Below are 18,803 nucleotides of genomic sequence, written 5' to 3'. Positions count from 1 at the left end.
GAGCCGGATCCATTGCACGTGTTGGATTGGACTGACGTAGAGGTAGATGAGGATGTCTCGTATGAGGAGAGACTAGTGAGAGTCTTGGATAGACGAGACCAAGTCTTGCGAGGCAGGACAATCCCCTTGGTCAAAGTATTGTGGAAACATCACGGGATTAAGGAAGCAACTTGGGAGCGTGAGTTGGAAGTTCGTGTGAAATATCCAAACTTATTTATTGATGTTTGAGCACATGTTGAGATTTTCGGTTTTGTTAATGAAATGTAAAAACATTGTATATGTTTTGAATTATGAAAACATTGTATATGTTGAATATGTTTTGGAAACACAGGATAATATGAACATTGTATATGTTATGGATGTCTTGGGAACTTGGATTCAATATAAGCATTGAATACGCCTTGAAAATATGGAATATTATGTGTTGTATCATTTTTGGAAACATTGTATACGTTGTATAAATCTTGGGAACTTGAGTTGATCATAAACATTGTAAATGTTTTGGAAATCTATGAATTGTAATTCACTGTTGAAACTTGTGCACCGAGTTAACGAGAATGGATGATCGGAGAATGAGTCATGATGATTGAGATTGATAGACTATCATAGTTGGGAATAGTTTGAATGGTTTGGCACTTGTATTGAAATTTCGGGGATGAAATTTCTTAAGGGGGAGAGATTATAGCAATTTTGGTTTTTAACCCGACCTTTGTTGTATTCTGGACTCAGGTCTCGTGGTTTAATATTGTTATTTATATCTCTTTCCTTTTCACTCTTTGAGTTTGAGTATTGGAATGTCTTGGGCATGTTTGGGATAGGTTGGTTGCTAGTTGATCTAGGTTATTGTTGTCCAGAATTTTGCTTCTTCGCTCGAGCGAGCTTTGAGGGTTCCTAGCATTTTTGCAGACCTGCAGAGATTTTGGGAGGGTAATGATCTTCGCCTAAGAGAATCTTCTTGCGCTCGAGCGATGGTGTGCGTTTGTAAAACCTCTGAAGGTATGTATTCTGTACTCGAGCGACGCTTCTTGCGCTCGAGCGAGGCCACTTATTGTGTCTGGTCGCTCGAGCAATGACTCCTTCGCCCGAGCGAGCCTCGCGTATATCAATTCGCAGCAGCTCATTTTTACACAGAATTTTTGTATCTTTTCACTCAAAAACCCTAAATCGTCTCATTTCCTCTCTAAAAGTCGACTTCTCTCTACAAATACACCTAGATCTAAGGATCTCTCTACCCTACTTCCTTTGATAAAGAGTTGGAGCACCTTAAGAGCTACCATTCCATCCGAATAAAGTTTGATTTCGTCATTCTTGAAGTTTCTCCTCTTCTCCTTTGAGCTTCTACACTTGAGGTAGGGATATTCTACACTTTGTTATGATCTTTAACCTAGTTATTTATTGTTATGTATAAATGGTGAGATTTGAGGGTATCTTGAGTAAACTTAGGGCTTGGATTAAATTTGAAAAGAGGGGTTTCCATATTGGGTTACATAAATGACTATAGGGGCTTTGGATATGAGGGTATCTTGTGTTAAAATAATTGATTTTGGTTTTTGGGTCAATATTTGAAAAATGATGAGATTTTCCCTAATATGTTTTAAATAATTATTTTGTATAAATAATGGAATTGATATGAGGAATTTGAAATTGGGAGGATGTATGAATGAATAGTGTAGTTGGATTTGTTTAATCACTCACCTTTGGAAATTTGATGAATTATCTGTCATAAAGATTGTATATTTGTTTAGAAATATCTGTATTGGGCTATCGATGGATGATACCTATGATTGTTGTAGAAATTGCATAAGGATTAGGTGAATTGAAACTAATCATTTAACTATGTCATTGAATATGACAATATGTTGAGACATTGAATATGTGTGATTGAATGTCATTAAATATGACGATGTCTTTAAATACATTGTACATGTATAATGTTTTGGGAGGAGAAATGTGATGTACTCCATGTTTTGGGAGGAGAAAGGGGATGGACTCCATTAAAAATTAAGTTAGCTGGAATATCCAGAGTGAAAGTCCCGAAATCTTATGTATACATAGATGCTGATCCCGCAAATGAAATTTCCATAAAATGGCAAGATTGAAGTGTTTATATGATTGTTATGTTGATTGAAAACCATTGAGTTGTAGTCTCAGTTGGGTTATTCTGAGAATTGTAAACTTGGCCTATTAGTTGAAATGAAATGAATTAATTCGAAATGAATAAATGGGAATGGATCTAGATGTGAATGTCGGTATTGTGTGGTTATGTGGAGAAGATGTGTTTTGGTTATAAATATTGAATATTTATATACCTGACACTTATATCTTAGTTAAACCTCATATATTGTGATAGATTGTTTCTACTGGGTTTTGGCTCACCTTACATGGGAAACCATTTTCAGGTACTGGTGGTATGCTTCCTTCAAGGACATAGCTTGGGAGGACTAAGGAGCTGGAGGCTCTATTTTGTTATTTTATGTTTAAATGTTCATTCAAGCTAAGGGCCTTATATGTACAGAGCTTATGACTCTCTTTTTATTGTAACCAACTAATGTCGTGGAAAGATGTAAGCATGTAGGGTATTTATTTTATTGTTATTAGTCGGTGTTACATGCTATAGATTTAGGATGAACACTTATGAATTTATAATGCATGTAAGATCTTTTGTAATACAAACTTTGATGAATGAAAATATACTAATTCTATTATGTTCACTTCTCTTATGAGTTTGATTATTTGTATTATTTTGGTGGCGTTACACGAACATTGTTTATTTGTTTGGAAACGGGTAACTGAACATTGTTTATTTGTTCAGAAACAGGTAACCAAACATTATTCATATGTTTGGATCTGTTTTACTGATCACATTTTGAAATTTAATTTGTATTGTTATTTATTTCAGGATGATGGTGAGTCAACAGTTAAAATTCTTAACATTTGCAGAAATTTTATTTTTTCAAGTTTGGGAATACAGGCCCAAACATTACTTATTTGTTCGAAAACACATTCCCGAACATAGCTTATTTGTTCGGGGAATGCAAGTATGAACATGAAGGAAACTCGCCATTTTTGGGTACACAATAACTCTATTTTGTTTATGGCTCTCCCTTAATTCTGACCACACACACACACACCCATCCACACTGCCATAGTCCCAAGACAGAGATAGAGAGAAGAAAGAGAGGATATGTTATGGTAGAAACGGGAGCACATCAAAAGGCTATACCATGTTAAACAAGAGCAATTGATCAACAAGTTAGCATATTAGATGACCCAAACAAGATTAAAAACAAAAAATAAAGATCTCTCTCTCTCTCTCTCTCTCTCTCTCTCTGTAGTAGTTAGTTAAAAGGCAATACCATGTTGTAGCTTATATGAACATAGACAGTATTCTTCTTTTTCTTCTTCTTGGGTTTTGAAAAGGATGAGACTCTTCTTTTTTTTTAGTGAGTTTTGTTAGGGTTTTTTGAAAGAGAGGTTCATTTTTTTTTTTTTTGGGAGGGGGGAGGATGGGGGGTGTGGAGGTGTGGGGGGTGTGCATTCAATGAGTAAAATGTTTAAGGATAATTTTGGTATTATTTAGGGGGAGAAGAGAAATTTTAAGGGTTTTAAAATTTATAAATGAGGGTCCAAAAAAATGGGAGATCCAAAATAATTCATGGAGTGCTAATAGTACCACTCTAAATATTCCCCTTAAAGGAGTATCTTATTTACTATATTAACCCTTCATCTCTTGAAACTGGGATTACGCTATCTAGAAAAAATAATAAGAAGAAAAAAACAAAAATGTTAGAGGCCACAAAAATTTTACCAAAAGTTTTACCAAATGTCTCACATGAGTGTGGGACCCACATTGTGTGGGTTCCATACCTATGTAAAACATTTGGTAAAACTTTTGATAGAATATTTGAGATCTCTAACATTACTCAAAAAAAAAAAAAAAAAAAAAAGTAGTGGGAGCCATATGAATGGACACAACAAATGTAAAAGTTTACTACCACAAAATAATAATAATCAAAACTCTATATATATTGCCCTAAATATTGTATTAGCCATTAAAAATTTAATATTTAAAAATGTGATAATTCAACATGTCAATTTATTTAATTTCCCCAACGAGCTTACCATATTAATATAGCATACCAATAATTACACACCTTAAATCATACATATTCTAAAAGTGTAGTCAAAAACCATTTTTTTGGCAAAAGCAGCTTTAAGAGTAATGGTAAATTTGACATAATTGCTATTAGAATATGATTAAACATAACCATTTGAAGGGATGTGTTGCCGCTATATGACAATATCGAGTGCGGTTAGAACCATTCGGCGCCAAAATACACTAGAAATGTCACTTATTAAATATGTCTTTTTTTGTAATTATGGTTTTGCCAAGTCGTTAATTATGTTATCTTTTTGTCTCTTCGTTAATTCTGTTATCCTTTCATTATTATTTGGATCACAAAGCAATTATTATCATCCTTCCGGACAATAAGTTTTTAATTTGTCTTTATCACCACAACAAAATAAATATTACTTCGAGACTGTTAATTTGGTTTTTGTTTTTTTAATAACAATTTGAACTATTAAGAAACTGTAGTCATCAATTATGTTGTTTGAATTGGTAATAATATTTAGTACTCTTTTCAGTACCAAAAAAGTTCTAATTTGTCATCAGTGTAACGACATATTTTTATTCCTTTAAGAATATCTGTTAATTTTTTTTTGTTTTTGTTTTTGTTTTTGTTTTTTCATTACTACTTGGACCATTAAGAAATACAATCATCATCTTTCAATTAATTTCTCTTTGTCTTGATAAACAATTAGTTATATTTCATTTCATATATTTTTATGCTTAATTGTGATAAGCAGCTTTCTACCATAATTAACATAGTCAAGTACATTATGCTGATTAAAGTAAAAAAATTAAAAAAAAAAAAGTTAACTACATGATCTTTGAATTTCTAGAAAGGGAAGTTTATATTCAGTCCAATTTTTTCATTTTAGTTTGGACTCCACAATTCCAAAACTTGAAAGTTCTATAGAATTAGTCAATTATTATGTAATTGAAATTCACGTCCAATATTACACTTTTTTTTTTCCTTAATAGATTTTAAAATAGATAATGTTGAAAAAAAAATAAAGGTCGAATGTAATATTTCACATAAATTTGAAAAAAAAAAAAACAAAAAACTTGCAAGCTGGAATTAAACAAACGGCAATTAAGTTATTCTGAACAATAAAATTATATATACATATTTTGTAGACGTGGCCTACTTGAAATCTTTCAATCTATAACAAAATATGCATTAAATAGCATTTAATTATAAAATATTAATTTTTGTCTTTTTTGTTTTTTTTTGTTTTTTTTTTTTTTTGGAGGTAATCATATTCGTACTTTAAGCATCTCACGCTCTAGTAAAAATTAGTGTTGCATTGGTATCATCTCACTACTAGGAAAGGGGTTTTTGCAACTAACTTTCTGCGACTGATTATTTGACCGTCGCCAAAAATAATATTTGCACTGTTGACAATTTTTTCTTTTATTTATTTTGGTGTTGATACTTTTTTCTTTTATTTATTTTGGCCTTTTCTTATACCTCTGCCCTAACCCTTTTCACTCTCACACTCCCGACTGATTTCCCCCAAATTTGATTTCGCTCGCTCGATTGTCTGAAGAAGAGACCATGGTCGTGATGAAGAATCTGATTTCGCTCGATCGTGAAATTTCATTTCGCTCGCTCGATCGTCTGAAGAAATTGGTTGTGATCGATTCTCAAGAACTGTGGAATTGCTTGTGATCGATTTTGCTCTATAGATCACCAACGGTATGAACTCTCTCTCTCTCTCTCTCTCTCCTCAGTGAGTCTCTTCGAATCATTCATTCAATCTAACTCTCTTTCTCACTGTAATTTGATCACTGTAATTCATTCTCACTGTGATTCGATCATTCATTCTCACTGTAATTCATTCAAACTAGTTTAGCTAGATATTAATTGAGGCAAACTAGTTTAGCTAGATATAATTGAGGTTTGTGTTGGTTGATTCCTAAGCAAATAGTTTAGCTGAATATTTGGTTGTTTTGATTGTGTATACATAGACATATGAATCTGAAGCAAACTAGTTTAGCTAAATATTACTTGCTTCGTGTAAATATATATATATATATATATATATTTCCCTAATTCTAGTATTGAAAGCATGGAATTGAGAAATTGACAAGTCTTACCTTATCAACAAGGTCAATGTGAAGCCCATTTCTAAGTAACATGTCCATGTACTGTATCTGTCCTGCAAGCCCTAGAGAATGGAAAGGGTTCCATTTTTCCTGAGATAAAAGAGTCACAAAAGTTTATAGGATTAATTAGCCTATTAATCAGCAACAAAATGTGCATTTCAATTCCTTTTCACAGGAAAAATGCCGAGGTAGCAAATAAATACGAATGTACTCTTTGGTTAATAATACTAACCAAGAAGCAGGCAATACTAGGAGAGGCTACTGTCACACCCATGGAGGAGATGGAAAAAAAATTTATTCTATGATAGGTTGTTCATTACTTTGACCACTTACTGTTGATATTTTACCCAGGTTAGGAGTTGCATTCAGTTGTAAAATATCTCTTTCTTCTGGTCCCAAAAGCTGTTCAACCTCTGCAAGAATTAGACAATACTCCAGTTGATTGATCTTTGCCCAATAGCATAGAAATTTCAAGTTCCTATATATGTACTAGAAGCACAAAGACTAGAATTGTTGTTGATTTCTTTTGTAGGATGAGGAAACATGCTTTGGTGCACTACAAACTCAAAAAAAAAAAAAAAGGAAAGAGAGAGAAAAAAACCAAGCCACAAAATGCATTGAATGTGAGTATTACAAATCCAGTGATTAGGAAAGTCTATGTAAAATTTAAGTGATAAATGGTGACAAGTGGGAATATGTACATTTCAAAACAAGACAAAGTTATTGGTTGTTTTTTTACATGTAATTTTTGCTAGGGATCGACAGTGGATGTTTAAATTGTCTTTGGCCAATCACTATGTGCACTACAAAACATCTCTTTTGAATATGATGAGCGTAAAGCATTTGATGCTGGATTTCTAATGAAGGCTACCCTATTGCTTCTCAAATAAAATCCTCCACACTAACATATAATATAATGATACGGCTTCCTTTTTTTTTTTTTTATAAAGTAAACTTTGTACAGGAATATTACTAATGGTGTTGCTTGGTGTAGCTGTTAAAACAGATTTTAGATTATAACTTAATAGATTATAGATTATGACTTTAATCAGAAGCTGTTAATCTGTTTGGTATAGCTGTTGGATTATAGATTTAATTTGCTGAGTAGTGTTTGTTAAATAAACTGTGAAGTAGTTTTTTCAATTAATTTTAATTTTTTATTATTCACTATTTGTCTACATTTCTCATAAAAAATAATAATAATATTTTATAGCCTATTTGGGTCTTTTTCTAGTTTTAAAAAAATAAAAAATAAAAAAATTTAAGAGTAAAACATAAATTAACATGTCCACAGCAGAAGCTGATAATCAGAAGCAGGGGGTGAGTAGCTTCTCAGAATCAGCTTTTTTGACTTAAAATAAGTTGTTAGAATCAGAAGCTGTTTGAAATAAGTTTAACCAAACAGTTCAAAATAACTTTTTAAAAGTCAGAAGCCATAAGTTGGCTAAAAAAAGCCCCACCAAACACCCCTAATATGCTCTCATTTTTATTGGTATGATGTGATACTGCTTCCTTTTGTGAGAATTGTTACAAAAGGGTCATGAATGAGTTCATGAGGCAGTCAAAGGTACTGTTGTGTTATCATCTAGTTTTTGCTTCTATATGGTATGATGTGATGGTTAGACTCACAAATTTTCCTTAATGAACATGTTACACTACTAGAATTATGACTTTTTGCGTCTATTTTTTTGTAACTAATTATTTAGCCGTTACAAAAAAATCACTTTTTACATCAAAATCTCATTTTACTTGACCCAATAATGTTCAACTTAAAAATATAAAATAAAATAAAACCCAAATCATGTCAAACTTGATTATGCATGTAGTTTGTTTATTGGGGATGTAGAGTAGCTTAATTATGATAATTTTATGAACCTTGAGGTGGAGCTCACCAATCGTATACAAGATAGGAGTGTTGTTCTGATGGTGGATAAATGCATATGGTTGTACTAGGTCAATGAATTTTGATTAGAGACTGGAATTTTGATTTGTTTGATTCAAGCATTTCCTTAGATTTATTTGTCCATGAATATACAAGAGATTTGGGGATGCATGACACCTAAAAAGCATGTGGAAAATCGAGAGAAGATTTAGGATGCATATGCGTGCAATTTCCATTGAGTCTTCAGTTAGATGTGTTCTTCTTCTACAAGGATTATGAACACGCCGAACAATTATATGCTTGAAACCAATGAAACACTCGAAGAAAAACCTATTAGGTCATAATTAGCAGAGAAGAAAAACCTGTGTTAGTTTCTGTATTAAGCACAACTTTTCATTTGTGATTATAATGTTCTATATGGCTTCAATCTTCTTAATAACTCCTATGCTATTCGGTGCTCATCTTGGTTTCTTTTTAATAGCTTAATTAAGTGAGCTATATTTTCCCACTCTGATTGTATCTGGTCATGATTCTTGTTTTCAGACATTACATGATGTAGATAACGTAAAGGTGGAAGGTGATAACGACATTAAGGATAATAATAATCATGTACAAACAGCCAGTGGTGGCAGTGAGGTTGATGGAATGCATGATTCTGTTTCTTCCCCTGCTACAGGTAAAGAGCTTATTGTATAAACTCTTTCTTGCACTAAATAGATAAGATAGGATTTGATTAATTTTTGAACTTTCTGCTTATTGCCCTTTTTTATATCCCATTCATGTGATTCACTCATACTCTTTGTGCTCAATATGCAGTGGCTCACTGTCAGATGATTCATGTCATCCTGAAACTTCTGTATCCAGGATTAATTCTGAGACTCAAGATGTTGTGATATCTTCTAATTTAAGGCCTTCAAATTGTATCAGGAAGGGATCAGCTGGTGTTGTGCGTATGATGCTTCTAAAATCAGACCAGAACTTGCATGCACCATTTACGCAAGTTGTTTTAGCTTCAGTAGACTAAGATTATTTTCCAGTTACTTTTTTTTAATCCCTTTAATTTTCAATAGAAACAATCTTGACTTGTTCTCTATGCTTGTTACAGGATGCACCACTTATGATAGAAGACATGCATGAGGAACGACTCAATGCTGTATAAGCCTTGGGTTCTTCATTTGTGTAAACTCTTCATCATATGTATTATGACTGTGGTGAAGATGGCCATTGTGGCCATGTTATTGATATGCATATACATGTACACGTTGATATTATGACTGCTATCACTAATTATCTCAAAGTATATTTGAATGGTTGCATCTTAGGTGTTTTGATAAAGTGGTTATCACTCCACTTGCATTAACTTTGATTCAAGTAAGGTGGTACCAGTTTACTTTCTATTAACGTTGATTTAAACCTTTCATTTTTGCTGATTTCATATATGGACAAGGGTTCTTTCTTTGTGACAGTGATTTATTATATGAATTAGTTGACGTAGACTCGGATGGCCTTGGATTTGCACTTACGCCTACTGATTATATGTATATCATGAAATGTTCACAAGGGCAAAGCTTTACTAAAGGTGAATTACAACGTTTCGGGAACATTGAGTTGAGCCCATCTGATGGGGTATTAAATTATGGGCAGGTCAGTTCTCTAAACCTTTAATGATATAAACTAGTAATTTGCAATGTTTGAAAATCCTAAGTGATTAGTGATTAGATCAAGATTAAAATATTCCAATTCCCAATTATTCAAAACATACAATCTAAATCATCAAGCACTTACGAAAGTGATTTAGATTGTTGTTTTCGGAATAAACAATAAATCAACACAAACGATTTTAACGTGGAAAAACCACAATTGAAGAGCCTTCGATTGTAATAAAAAACCACGGGCGAAACGGCACTAATCAATCCACTGCTGAAGAAAGAAAGATTACAAAGATAACATACAAATTACCCAACTCAGTCAATTTGTCTTCAAGCCTTCATCTCGGAACTGATCAACCTGAAGTTGAATCCACAACTTCACTTGTCGAATCAACAACTACGTACAGAATCAAACGCCTTTGGAACTCTACGTTTGAATCTTCGAAATCCACCGAAGAATAACACTCTTGTATATATTCGATCAACCTCCTTGATATGTGCTTCTCAATTCATGAGTTTAATACTCATTCAATTTTATCAAGGAAAACTCACAAAAACTCTCCAGAAGAAAACCTTAGAAAACCTCAAAGTAGATCTGAAAAGTAATCCTAGTTTTGGAGTAAAACAACTACTTATAGAAATCCTGGATTGTGAAGCTCGCTCGAGCGAAGCTTCTCTCGCTCGAGCGAGAACCTTAACCTGTGTGATTTCCATAAGTGCCTTCGCTTGAGCCACGAAACCTTCGCTCGAGCGAGCAATCAACTCTTTCAGGTTTTTATGCAGACGCAGTTCTTTGCTCGAGCCACGCACGTTTTGCTCAAGCGCACATTCATCCCTTTCAGGTTTTAAGCCAGACGCAGTCTTCGCTCGAGCGAGGACTTCTTCGCTCAAGCGAGGAAGACAAAACAGTAAGGAAATTTTACAACTCAATTAACAAAGTTGTTTGTGGGATTGACAAGATAAAGGGACCTAACAGTTCTTATAGCATAGACTTTGCCTTTTGAATAAATAAATAAATAATTTTTGAATAAATGCACTCTATGGATTCATGTGATATGTGAAATTGAAATGGGCATGTGTTTACTGCTTACCCCAAAAGCCATTCTGATGGGGTGAGCTTTTAGAGCTTACAAATTTTATATGGATTTCTCAAATTAGAATCTGGAATGTGATTAGTTTAACCTCTTTTTTTTTTTTTCCAACCATTAGAAAATGCACAAGTTTTAGTTTCACTTTCAGAAGCCCGTTTGATAAGAGAATTGACCCATGCAAGGCCAAAACACTATCCTATTCATATTGGTCTTTGTAAATTGTATCTCATATGTTCATTGCCCTTTTGTCCCTCAAACATTATATCTTCGTAGGTTTTCTTTCATTAATCTTGATTTTGTGTCGCCAAAAATGGGACAAGGGCTAAGGTTCTTCTGATAGCGAATGATACCAATCATAACTCAAGACTACAGTTGACAACAAGCAAAAAAAGAGTCATATGGTTTGAACAGGTGTCAGCAATGCCCTCGGACACATACAAGGTTTGTGATCTTTGATATACTTATTCCATAAAAAATTTATGCTTTCATTTTATGCTTCTTCACAAAAAAATTTAGTTGCACATATTTATGAAGAAATCCTTGACTGAAGCCTAAGAGCATGACATGCTGTTGTAATTTAATATGAGATAAAATTCAAGAAGATAGCATTCTAATTGACACATTGATTAAAGCAGTCTACCCAGTGTCTCTCCATTAGCAAAGTAGTTTTGTAAATTCAGCTTGAGGGGGGCTTTTAAGATGCTCAAGAACATCTATATTAAATGGAATTGGATGTGTGTTGGGTGTTGATATGCATCTAATTATAGGATATATCTTAATTCCCAAATCCAAGGACATCAGGATATGGCTAAACATTCTTATCTTTTTTGTAATATTAGAAAGATATTTTTGTGTGATGGAGATTATTTGGCATGGGCAGCTGCTTGACATCAGCTACAGATGAATCTCTCTCTTTCTCTCTCTCTCTCTCTCTCTCTCTCTCTCTCTCAATTTTACATCCCAGCTACATTTACAGTGTTTTTGATAAATTAACATATTTGGTTCAGAAGTTTAATATAAGTGTATAATTTTTTTCTTTAGCTTCGTGGTTGGTTGGATTTATCTTTCAATCACTCAGTACCATCTTCACTTTTGATCCTCTCCAAGTATTTTAAAGGCCTCTTTAGTTCTAATTTTTGTAATCCAAATTGCAAGCCACAGCAGTTTGTTTTCATCTATAACTTGGATTGCATTTTGGCTTTTTTCCTGTTTTGATATTGTACACAGAGCCTTCACTGTTTCTGGAAAGTTAAAGCCGGAGGAAATCGTTGGGGCTACATTGTCTTCACTTTCAGATGAGTTTGTCGATACTGTTGGTGTTGTAGCCTTGCCATCTGAAGATTCTGTTTCAGAAAGGAGGAAATTGGAGTTCCTTGAAATGCAAGAACTCATCAAGGTTAAAAATGCTATCCAAAAAACACTAGAAGATTTGGTGAACATTGTGAATTGATAAGGTTGTTAGGTCACCAAACATCTGATCTCTAATTTTTCTAATTTTTTTTCAGGTTCATTTTAGTCGCAATATATAGAAAAATTGTTGTAGTAAGAATTTTTTTACCTTTATGGGGTTGGTAACTTTTATGGGTATATATATGAGATAGATTTGATATTTATGTTATGTGTTTAAATTAATTTGTTAATTTTATTTAATTTTTTATTAAAAAAAATTTGTTAAGTGCATGCAATTGATATTTTTGTTGTAACAAATGTATATATAATTTTTATAATAAATAATTATTTGTGACAAATGTCATTAAAAATTATTTGCGACGGTAACAATGTGGTTGCCAAAAAACACATAGCAGTTTTTTTCTTTGTTATTTACGACAGCGAAATAGCGGTTGTTATAAGTAGTTTAGGTGGTCGCAAATAATTTGCGACTGTTGCTTTACTATCGCAAAAAGTATTTGTTATCCCCACATTCGTGACTCCATTTGCCGTCGCATAGGCACTGTATTTCTATTATTTGTGACGGCTTATAGCGGTCGCAAAAAGTACTTTTTATTTATTTATTTATTTATTTTTTTTTAAGTAGTGGTTGCAACTAAAATGTTAAAATAGAATAATTTGGTTCAAATGTTCTCTATGTTGTGTTTATCTTTTCTTGGTTCTAAATTGATAACGATGGTCCCGAGTTCCGACATGCATGCATATTTTGCATGCATGTGTATTGGTGGCATGTGACTTTTAACATCTACAGTGCCATATTTAATGTCTCCATTCTTTGACAAAAATATGGCTACGATTTATCCAGTTGTACCCGACGTGAGATATTTAATGTTTACTGAATATTCAAAATATTATGCCTCCGTTTGGAAATCAAGATTTGGGCTAAAATAACTATACAAGATAAAATAGATTATTTTAATCTAATAAGACAAAACATCACATCTAACTCATAATCATTATATTTTTTCTCTCACAAAAAAAGTCAAAAGAGTCAAAAATCCTTTCCAAACCAGAGTTTTTTAGTCTCAGGTTAAAATACTCAAAAAGTTAAAAAGTCAAAAAGTCAGCATACTTCCCAAACGGAGTATAGGGTTGTTTACAGAGGCGAAGGGTTGAGGCCATTAGGCGTCCTGCCTACATTCTTGTGTGTTTTTATTTTACTACTTTTTTATTGTGTGATTATTAAAATCACGATTTTTCACAATAATAAGATCTAACTCGAGAGATGTTTAGAGTTAGATGTGCCTAATTCAAGTTTACTTTGGTGATTTGAATTATTTATCTTACAAGATTAGTTAAACTAGTTATTTACATAAAATTTCAAGTTAATTAGATATCAATTGTTATATGATTGGAGCACAATCTTATTGTAAAAATAGATGACAAATATAATTTTGAGATTAAATCATTATTTTTATTTTATTCAATCATGTAATTATTGATGTATGATGCATAGATGATTAGTTCAAAAAATCTTATAAAAGAAACGTTTTGAATCAAAATAGACCTATTGAACTTAACTGAAATAATAGTTTGAGAAAGTGAGAGAGGATAGAGAGAGAAAGAGAGAGACACTGAATTGTTTCTGTAATCGTATATATTTACAAAGAGATGTACACTCTTTTTATAGAGAGGAGAAGCCAACATAAGATGCCAATTGAGGCACCGAAAGCATAAAGCAAGGGGAGACACTAATTATTAAAACTAATTATTAAAGCTAAACATAATAATATACTAACAATACTAACATATAATAATATACTAACACACTAACAATACTAACATATAATAATATACTAACATCCCCCCGCAAGCTCAAGGAGGGAAAGCATCAACCAAGTTGAGTTTGGAAACAAGATCATTGAAGCGGCCAGGAGGATGAGCCTTAGTGAAGATATCAGCGGGTTGATCGACTGAAGCAATAGGGAGAAGATGAACAGTACCACAGGTAACATGCTGGCGAATGAAATGAAAATCAATCTCAATATGTTTGGTGCGATCATGAAAAACATCATTGTGAGCAATCTGAATGGCACTCTGATTGTCACAATAGAGAGGGGTAGGATCAGAAGAAGAAACACCCATATCAGCAAGGAGCCAGCGAAGCTAGAGAAGTTCCTGAGTAGTATCAACAAGAGCTCGGTATTCAGCTTCGGTGCTAGAGCGGGTAGTGAGGGATTGTTTTTTGCTACGCCAAGCAAGAAGAGAATCCCCTAAGAAGAAGCAGAAACCCGTGGTAGAGCGTCGATCCGTAGGATCCCCAGCCCAATCAGCATCGAAAAAGGCACGTAGTTCAAGAGAGGAGGAAGCAGAGAAGTGAAGGCCATGGAACAGAGTGCCTTTGAGGTAGCGAAGGATGCGGAGTAGAGCAGTATAGTGGGGAGTGAGGGGAGCTGACATGTACTGACTGACAATGTGAACAGCATAGGTAATGTCAGGACGAGTTACTGTGAGATAGACAAGACTGCCGACGAGCTGCCGATAAAGAGTAGCATCAGAGAGAAGAGTCCCATCGAGAGGAGTGAGACGAATCTAAGGATCAACTGGAGTAGAGGTAGTTTTGCAATCAGTAAGACCAGCACGAGCCAGAAGATCGGATGCATATTTGGCCTGGGACAAATAGGAACCAGTAGAATCATGAGAGACTTTAAGGCCTAAGAAGTAGTTAAGAGTACCAAGGTCCTTCATCTCAAACTGTCGGTGGAGAAACTATTTGAGGTGGAGAATACCAGCTTCATCATTACCAGTGATAATCATATCATCCACATACAGAAGAAGAAGAGTGGTACCATGAGAAGTAGTCCGTATAAAAAGAGCAGAGTCATAGGAGCTAGAGGTGAACCCGAAGTCATGAATGGTAGAACTGAACGTAGCAAACCAAGCACGAGGCGCTTGCTTGAGGCCATAGAGAGCACACTGTAGTTTGCAAACCTGATGAGGTGGAAAAGTGGACCCAGGTGGAGGTTGCATGTAGACCTCCTCAAGAAGATGACCATTGAGGAAAGCATTTTTGACATCCATCTGAAAGAGCCCTCCAGTGGCGAGCAGCAGCAACAGCAAGTAAACTGCGAACAGAGGTAAGCCGAGCAACAGGAGAGAATGTTTCCTCATAATCAATACCATATTCCTGGTTGAAACCCTTGGCAACAAGACGAGCTTTGTAGTGTTCAATAGAGCCATCAGAATGTGTTTTGATTTTGTAAACCCATTTGCAGCCAATCGCAGTCTTGCCAGGAGGAAGATCAACGAGATCCCAAGTATGAGCTTTGCCCAAGGCTTGGAGTTCATCAGTCATAGCTTGCTGCCAAAGAGGATTAGTACAAGCCTCACGATAGGAGGTAGGTTCATAAGTAGAGAAGGCAGCAGATCCAACAATATAATCACGAAGATGGATAGGAGGTTGAGTTACCCGGCGTGGTCGACCCGTAGGAGGATCGGTGGGAGGAAGAACCGGTGGAGAAGAAGGTGTGGCAATAAGAGGTAGACCTTCAGGGAGAGCAGGCTGGACGGGATCAGGAGTGAGCAAGGGCGTCTCGATGAAGGAGGAACCTGTATCAAAATCAGCAGAGAAAAGATCTATGGAAAGATTAGTAAACAGTACAGTAGTGGAAAGTGCGGGTAAGTGAAAGGAGAATAGCGAGGAAAACATTTGGTGCTCCCAGAAAACGACATGGCGGGAGATACGAAGACGTTTAGAGAGAGGATCCCAACAGCGAAAGCCTTTATGTTCAATTCCATACCCAAGAAAGCAACAAAGACGAGAACGAGGTTCAAGCTTGGTGTGTTCATGGGATTGAAGTAGAACAAAGCAGGCAGAGCCAAAAACCCGGAGATTGGCGTAAGGAGGGGGTGTGCCATGCAGACGTTCAAAGGGAGTTTGATTATGGATGACAGGAGTAGGAGCACAATTGATAGTGTAAACAGCAGTGAGGGCAGCTTCCCCCCAAAAGTTTTCAGGGCAGGAAGAAGAGAGAAGGAGAGCGCGAGTAGTGTCAAGAATATGCCTATGTTTCCGTTCAGCGCGGCCATTTTGCTGGGACGTGCCAGCACAAGAACGATGAGGCAGTGTACCATGATGCTGAAGAAAGGAAAGGAAATCTGAATCCCGATATTCCATAGCATTGTCAGAGCGAAAAATTTTGATGGCTTTGGAGAATTGGGTGTGGATCATTTGGGCAAATCTATAATAAATGTGTTTAAGTTCAGACCTATTTTTCATGAGAAAAAGCCAAGTAAACCGGAAAAAATCATCAATAAAAATAACAAAATAGCGGGATCCCCCCATAGTAGTAGTAGGGGAGGGTCCTCAAATATCCGAATGTATAAGATCAAAAGGTGCAAGGGAAACAGAAGTATTTTTATTAAATGATAAAGCAGGTTGTTTGGCAAGTTAACAGGATATACAATCGAAATGATCGGGAATTACATGACCCAACTGTCCACTAGAAACCAAAGACTTTAAGCGATTAACAGAAATATGCCCTAAGCGATAATGCCAAAGATGAAAGGGAGATAATGAGGAAGTAGATGTAGGAGCAGCGATCTGAGGAGAGGCAGGAACATGAAGGTGAATGAGTTCATAGAGACGTCCGCACTTACGGCCGATCCCAATAGTCTGCCCCGTCTGAGGGTCCTATACCAAACAATCAGTAGCAGAAAATGTGACAGTTAGACCAAGTTCACATAATTGACCAATGGAAATAAGGTTTAAGGTGAGAGCAGGGATATGATAAACTTGAGGTATAGATACAGAAAAGGTGGAAACAGTACCAACATGACGGACAGACATGAGGGAACCATCAGCAGTATGAATTGAGGGAAAATGAGGAGATGAGGAGAAGGAATAAAAGATAGTAGAACTGGAGGTCATATGATTACAACAGGCAGAGTCAAAATACCAAGAAGAGTTACCTGGGGTTACAGACAAAGCAGTAGGAGGAGGTGTACCAGAAGGGGAGAGAAGTTTGAGCATGGCCTCTACATCCGTCGGAGAAAAGCGAGGGGTAGACAGAGCAGGTGACTCAGAGAACCCCACAGAGGCAGAAGCATCAGTGTGATGAGACTGATTCCCGGAAGCAGCAGCAGCAGTGTGATGAGACTGATTCCCGGAAGCAGCAGTAGTAGTGTGATGAGACTGATTCCCGAAACGATGAAAGCTTCCCCGGGAAGAGCCACCGCGAGAGGAGTGGCTATTGGAGGATGATCGGGATGGATTGCGAAAACAATCCTGTTGCAGATGACCAAGACCAAGTTTGTTGCAGTAGCGGCAGGATCTGACGGGGCAATTGACCAGGAGATGGGTTGAAGGAAGGCCCCGATTCTGACAATAGAGACAAGCAGTGGTCCGTTGGGTAAATGATGGCCGGTACGGAGGAGTGGCAAGAATAGAGTCCACATGATGAGTTTGAAGTGTACCGAGACGAGTCTCCTCTGATAGTAACTCAGAAATTGCTTGTTCAAGAGTGGGCAATGGATGGCGATGAAGCAGAGAGGCACGTACGGGCTCAAAAGAGGAAGTAAGAGCCATGAGAAAGTGCACCAACCTTTGCTGGTTGCGATAGATAGTAAATAAAACAGCATCTTCGTGGTTCTGCCAAGTTGGTTCTGAAAGAGCAAGCTGATCCCAAACAGAGTACATTTGAGAAAGGAAGTCATTAATGGACTGAGTGGATTCTTGGCGCATGCGGTGATGTTGGTTCTGAAGTTGATATTGATGGGCAAGACCAGTAGTCTGGTATCGTTGTTTCAAAAAATCCCAGATGTCTTTTGCAGGAGTAGTTACAGAGTCAAGCTGAAAGCGACCAAACTGAAGACTGATAGAGGTAACAGAGGTATTACGAAACCAGGTAATGATTTGGTAATTCTTACTGTCCCATTCCTCAAGTCGGTCTTCATATGTAGCAGTATGAGCAGTAGTTTCATTAGTGGCACTGTCTTTCACCGGTTTAGCCACATCCCCGGTGACAATTCGCCAGAGCTTCTTGCCTTTGAGGAAGGAAGACAAGGCTTGGGCCCACAGAACATAGTTTGAACCATTCAAAATAACGGAAATGGGATGGGAGGCATCATGACGATCCATAATACTAGTTGAGTAGGGTTAAAGTAATAGGAATAGACCTGTAGGAGCAAAATTAGGTAAAACAGAGTGTACCAGTGAGTCCGGAAGGTCGAAAATAACAAGGAAAGGTATGCTGGACAGAGATGATGTCAGTAATGATGTCAGTGGCGCACGTTAGCAGAGTGCAGGGAGGAGCACGTTAACAGGAAGGCGGCGGCGCACGGTAGCAGATAGGTGCAGGCGCGGCGCACGGTAGCTGTTTTGGCCCACGCAGGTGCACACTAGCGAAGCGGCGCACGAGAGGCGTACAGTAGCAGGCGCGGTGTACGGGAGAGGCAGGGCTGACGTCAGCCACGGACGTGTGGGCGCGTGAGGGCGCGTGGCGGAAGTGAGCAACAATAGATGGCGCGTGCGGGCGCGTGTGAGAGTGGTGGCGGAA

The 18,803-nt window shown here is 36.3% G+C and overlaps 1 long non-coding RNA gene across 3 annotated transcripts; it reads left to right on the top strand.

Moving 5' to 3' along the window:
• The first annotated feature begins 5,606 nt into the window (after positions 1–5,606).
• On the top strand, positions 5,607–12,470 carry LOC114255798 (uncharacterized). 3 transcript variants are annotated; one of them, XR_014343780.1, is made up of 6 exons: positions 5,623–5,825; positions 8,661–8,793; positions 8,934–9,117; positions 9,223–9,488; positions 9,584–9,761; positions 12,085–12,470. It is a non-coding gene; the product is annotated as an uncharacterized LOC114255798 (long non-coding RNA). The 3 variants fall into 3 exon arrangements; XR_014343779.1 differs by having other exon boundaries at positions 9,223–9,761; XR_014343778.1 differs by having other exon boundaries at positions 5,607–5,825; positions 8,934–9,761.
• The last annotated feature ends 6,333 nt before the right edge of the window (positions 12,471–18,803 follow it).

Source organism: Camellia sinensis, chromosome 11 (assembly GCF_055761805.1).
Source record: "Camellia sinensis isolate YWXY chromosome 11, ASM5576180v1, whole genome shotgun sequence".
Classification (NCBI taxonomy): Eukaryota; Viridiplantae; Streptophyta; class Magnoliopsida; order Ericales; family Theaceae; genus Camellia; species Camellia sinensis.
The sequence above is the reverse complement of the archived record's forward strand: the minus strand, read 5'-3'. Positions and strand labels throughout refer to the sequence as shown.